The following is a 5395-nucleotide window of genomic DNA, read 5'->3' on the forward strand; positions in this document are numbered from 1 at the left end:
CGCCCCGCTGCCGGAGCTCAGCGCTCTGTGCTCCCGGCCCAGCGCTCTGTGCTCCCTGCCCTGCCGTCGTGGCAAGGTTCGAAATGCCTTGTGCGGTACAGCTCCAGCCGCTGAGAGAGCCCCCGACACAGAAAGGCAGGTGTTTTGGGCTCTTGGTTCGCCTAAACTTTATTTAGGCTGTAGAGGTGATCTCGTAACTGTGGTTGTGCTTCTGAAACAGAGGATGGCTCTGGAATTGTCGGAGAATCCGTGTAACAGGCTGAGTTACGGGGTTATGCTGTTTCCTCTTTCTGTATTGCTCCACTTGGGACAGCTGCCACAGAAGTTCCCCTTCCTGATAGGCAAGAATGGGCTTTTGTACAACCTTCTCATGCTTTGCCCAGCCCAAGAAAGGATAATGCAAAGAAGCATTGAGTTTAAGTCCTGCTTGAATTTTGTGACTGTGTAGGAAACAGGGTGTCTCTGGTTTCTTTGCCAAGGAATAGGAGAGCCTCCCTTTTGAGTCATGGAATCACAGATTCCCAGACTGGTCTGGGTTGGAAGGGACTTTAAAGACCATCCAGTTCCATCCCATGCCACGGGTAGGGACACCTTCCACTAGACTGACAAGAAACGGAGTTCAGCTCACAGCTTTTCTGGAATTTAATTCTTATCATGTGTCAGATTTTCACCTCCCCCTGTTTTTAAGACACAGCTATCCAGGCCATAACATTCTTCCTGTTGAATGTCAGTCCCCCAAAGTAAAAGGAAATGTGTGGTTTCAGACATTTTGCTGAGTTTCTGAGACTCTCAGTGACAAACCATTATGAAAACCCAGTGAAAGAGACGGAGATGGAGTTGTAAGTATAACTTAACTATTTTAATAAATCTTGTACAGTGCATGGTTATATCATTGTCTCCTTCGTTCAGTTACATCAGTGTACAGTACTTTATAGCAGTGTCTGCAGGCAGTACAAACAGAACAGGTGCACAGCTCAGTCACATGGAAATTTGTAAAAGTGACCTCTGCAATAAGGTCTACTGAGATATTTGTTTTAGGAAGTGCTCCAGTAGCTCCCAGCTTTACAGAGCTGTCATGTACACTCCTGTTAAAATCCCAGATAACTGTAATTCCCTGTGATTTGCTTTCCTCTACACCCCAGGAATAGAAGGTGGTGTGTTTCCTAGCTCAATATTTGTTTTTATTTTAATTTTAAAATCTTTTTCACCTCCTGTGCTTGCCATCCTGCCTCCAATCTCCACCCTAATCCAGAGCCAGGGCTTCTCAGGAGGATTGTCTTCTTCATCCCACCCTGACAAGGTGAGTGCCCTTCTCAGATCCCAGCAGGGCTGTGACTGAACCCAGGATCCTCCCCTGCCTGCACCCTAATTCTGCTGGTGCCAGCAGTGTCCTGTTTCAAATGAAGAAAACAGATTATCCATTGGAGACACTTAAGAATAAAGCCAAAACCGAGGTGCTCTGGTGTTCTCAGATTTATACATGAGTTCCCCAGATGCTGTTTTAAAGCTTTTTCCATGAAATGTGCAAGGACAGGCACAAATTTGGGCAAAGACTCAGCATATGCTGAGAGAGAAAACCCAACCGTCCCTGGGCTGTGGGCACCTCTGGGGCTGTGTTTGCTTCACTGTTTTGCAATCAGGTTGGTCTGTTAATTAAATAGAGATAGAAATGCAACGTGCCAAACTTGCTATGGACAGGAACTACACTGCTTGCTTGAGTTTTGAAATTGTGAGTAAATTTTGGAAGCATAATCACTTAATTCTGCCTCTAGGGAGAGGCATTTTTCTCACCCCTATTAACAGATTGTTATATACAAATGCACATAACTTTATGAAGGAAAACAGGAAGTAAAGAGCAACACCCTGTTTTTTTTTCTTGTGGCCATTTATTTTGTGTTCAACCTGCCTTTCCCAGTGTGCTTTGGGGTTCCAGCTATTTGGGAATAATTTCAGCTGATTCTTTGCAGTGAAAACGTGAAGGTAGGGATGAGTGACCAGCCCCCTGGGAAGGGCTCTGGGTGTGCCTGTGTTGGGAGTAAATGGTCAGGGCTTATCTTCTGCTGGTTTGAGGCCAGGTTTGGCAACACCACAGCATTCCAGTGCAGGATCAGTGCCCTAGGGAAAGGCTGCACAGCTGCCCTGAGCCCCAGCCTCTGTGTCAGGAGCAGTGGGCAGGTGGAACTCACCTATTTCCAGATTCAAATCCCTTCGTTTCTCACTCCTGCTCGTTTCTAGGCACTGAAAGCTCATTTCAGCTGTTCAGAGACAGCACTAACTGGTCCATGGATTTAAGGAAGCAGCCAGACTTAAGGAATGTGTGTTGCCATTCTAGCCTTGTCCAGCGAGGGGGCAGAGGGGGACAAGAGGAGGACAGGGAGTTGTCACCGGGCCTGTGCTCATGGGCTGCAGGGGACACCTGCACTGAGGAGGAAATGGAAAGGGGAAAGGGAAATGGGGCTGCCTTAGGTTGCCCAGAGAGGTTGTGAGTCCCCATCCCTGGGAGTGTCCAAGGCCAGGTTGGACAGGATTTGGAACAACTTGGGCTTGTGAAAGGCAAAAAGGCAGGGGGGTGGAACGGGATGAGCTTTAATGTCCTTCCCTTAAACCCAAACCATTGCAGGGTTCTAAAGCCTTATTCCCGTGGTCCAGGCTCCAAACCTTGGGGCTGGCCTCTGCTGTGCTGTGTGCCACACCTGCTCTGTTGAGGGAGAAGAGCTGAGCCCTGGTGAGGACGCCCAGATGTTCCACAGTCCTGGGGAGACACAGTGGGGAGATGATGGTTGTGCTGCATGTGGCCTCGTGCCAGAGGTGAGGACTTGGAGGTGGGAGGCTGGGAGCTGCAGTGGGACCATATCACAGGGTCCTGGGGCTGTGCCAAGGTGGCAGCTGCAATTCCAGTGGCATTTCAGGCCATGGGTTTAGTTAGTTAACTATTTTTCTCCAAGAAAATATAAGAGAAAAAGGGAGTGAGTTTGGGCTCTGAACATCCTGGTTATAGAGCCTGGATTGAATAGGATTGAAATCTAATTTGCGACACAGGCTCTGTAGGTAAATCCAAGTGACTTGTCCCAGGTGAGATGGTGCCAGCAGCCTCCTCTGCTCCCTCTCTGGGGAAGGATGAGCATTTCAGGTGGCGATAGAGCAAATCTTACTCTTTGCTGAATGACTTGGTCTGCAGCCAGGCTTTGACTTCTTCAGTGCTGGATTCAAAGGTGAGAGGCACAAAAACTTGCTGAGGCTTTTCCACTTTGAAATTCCTGTGGGGAGGCTGAATTTTATTGTTTGTGATCTTCTTTAGCAGCTCATTGTTCAGCTCATCCATTTGGTGAATAAATTCTGTAGAAACAAGTATGGAATGAGTCTTCAGTCAAAAATCCCATTAAATATGTTTGTGGGGAAATTGTAAGGAAAAGGGGGATGTGGCTCAGCATCTTTATTAACTCTCTAAGTACAGCCCAGGAAAGTGCTTACTTTTGTATTTTAGTTTTAAGGAATGAGCTTAAGTGCTCTGTTGGAGCAATAGGGCGAGTGATGACATTTGGGCCTTCAGAATTCCATCAGGTAAAAGTGTGCACAGGGAGATCACCATGGTTTTGGAGGCTGGAGGGCCCTGGAGCAGAGTGGGGAATCTCCCTTTGCCCCCAAGTCAAGACTCTCCCTTCAGCTTTTGAAACCTCACTTCTCTTTGGGAGAAACTTGGATTTCTGCAGTTCTTCTGCAGTTCTTCTGCAGGATGAAGGAGAGGAGGAATCACAGAATCCCAGCTGAGGGATCTAAAGAGCTGCTTTATGGTTTCTTGCAGCGTGACTGGTGAGAGAACCTCACTTTCACCTGTTTTGTGAACAAATTTACAGTGGAACCAATCTTGTTTCTCGTGTTTCTAACTGACCCTGTTCGCCCCATTCAGAGAACATAAAACCCTTCAACACCTGCCAGCTCCTGCTCCAGGTATAACCTGATCTGGCAGAGTCTTTGTTCCCAGCAGTGCTGTCAAGTGGTGACAAGGGACAGGGTCCCGTTCCCCGAGGGCTGGTGTTGGTGTTGGGGTTTTGCTTCAGTTTGTCATCTTCCTGGGTTTGAGTTATTTAGTTCCCTTTGGGTTGGTGAAATAAGGGAACTGCCCTGCAGACTTCACAGCAAGAGGGGAAATCCCAGCCCCCATGAGGCAGCAGAGGCTGGGGGGATGGACTCTGTGTTCCTGAGAACCACATTTCCATTTTCCTGTGCACTTGTGTTGCCATTTGTTTTCCTCCCATCACCGCTTGGCTGTTGCCTGATGTGGAAGGACAGTTCTGTGAGAATCTACAACTGGAGATTTGGGATTGAGATCTTCTCAGTCCTCGCTGCTACTTCTTGTCGCTAATTTGCTGATCGCAGAGCTCCAGGTTTTGCTCCGCAGCGGAACAGAAGCAGCAGGAAGTGCAAACTGGGAGTGAGCAATACACTCATGATGAGATGAGCTTGAAGGTCCCTTCCAGCCCAGGCCATCCTGGGATTCTGTGAAAACTCCAGTGACACTTCATCCAGTATCGCTTTCCCCATGAAACTGCTGAGGACTGTGGAGAATAACTTGGTGTTACAAACAGATTCGTGTCCTTGTATTGCATCATCCCAAAAGGGCTCCTGCTTCCAGGAGTGGAGAGGGTGGGATAAGGGGTGAGGAGAACAGGGCCCCTGGTCTCTCTCCTGCTCTGTGAGCCCCACAGCATGTGCAGGGTGAGGGAGTGATGTGGATCTCCTGTTTGGCTGGGAATTCTGTGGAACCACATGAAGGAACCAGCCAGGCCAGTGCTGCATGTGTGGCAGGAGACGGGCAGAAGGAAGGGAGAGAAAGGGATTGATCTGAGGGGTTGCTTAGACACATTGAAATGTTCTTCCTCTGTCTGAGGAAGATTTTCAGCTCTTGTTTCAGTGAAATCCCTTGGGAACAAGCAAGCAAACCAAAGCTGTGGGGTTTGGTATGGGGCCTTCCCGGGGGGGCTGTGAGGCAGCTCCTGGAAGGGTGGAAGGAAATGCTGCTGTGTAGGGCCTGGGGGGGGCTGGCACAGCAGGATCCAAAGGCTCCGACTGCAGCTCCCGGGAAAAATGAGGTGTGAACCCCTCCCTGTCCTGCCCAGTGGAAACAACTGCCCCAGATGCCAGAGCAGGGAGGAATTGGGGGAAGGGGAATTGAAAATCCCAGCAGGCAGAACCTACTGGAAATCTGTGGGGTTTTCATCAGGCAACGCTGAGCCACTGACAGAATTCTGGAGGTTCCCAGGAAAAGTGAGTTTGGATAATTCTATTCTAAGATGTATTTGGGCACAGGGGAAGAGAAATGCATTTATGTGTTAGCTTGGGACACCAGAATATACGGTTTTCAAAGTTGAATTGGCGTTTTGTTTGAAGAGAGACA

At 48.7% G+C, this 5395-nt stretch overlaps 1 long non-coding RNA gene across 1 annotated transcript; it reads right to left on the reverse strand.

Annotated features, from left to right (window-relative positions):
- Nucleotides 1-840: 840 nt before the first annotated feature.
- Nucleotides 841-4894, reverse strand: LOC108448621. The gene is made up of 3 exons (XR_001864576.1): nt 4210-4894; nt 3153-3466; nt 841-2752 (listed from the first exon to the last, which is right to left on the reverse strand). It is a non-coding gene; the product is annotated as an uncharacterized LOC108448621 (long non-coding RNA).
- Between the last annotated feature and the right edge of the window lie 501 nt (nt 4895-5395).

This window comes from Corvus brachyrhynchos, unplaced genomic scaffold (genome assembly GCF_000691975.1).
Source record: "Corvus brachyrhynchos isolate BGI_N302 unplaced genomic scaffold, ASM69197v1 scaffold1118, whole genome shotgun sequence".
Taxonomy (NCBI): Eukaryota; Metazoa; Chordata; class Aves; order Passeriformes; family Corvidae; genus Corvus; species Corvus brachyrhynchos.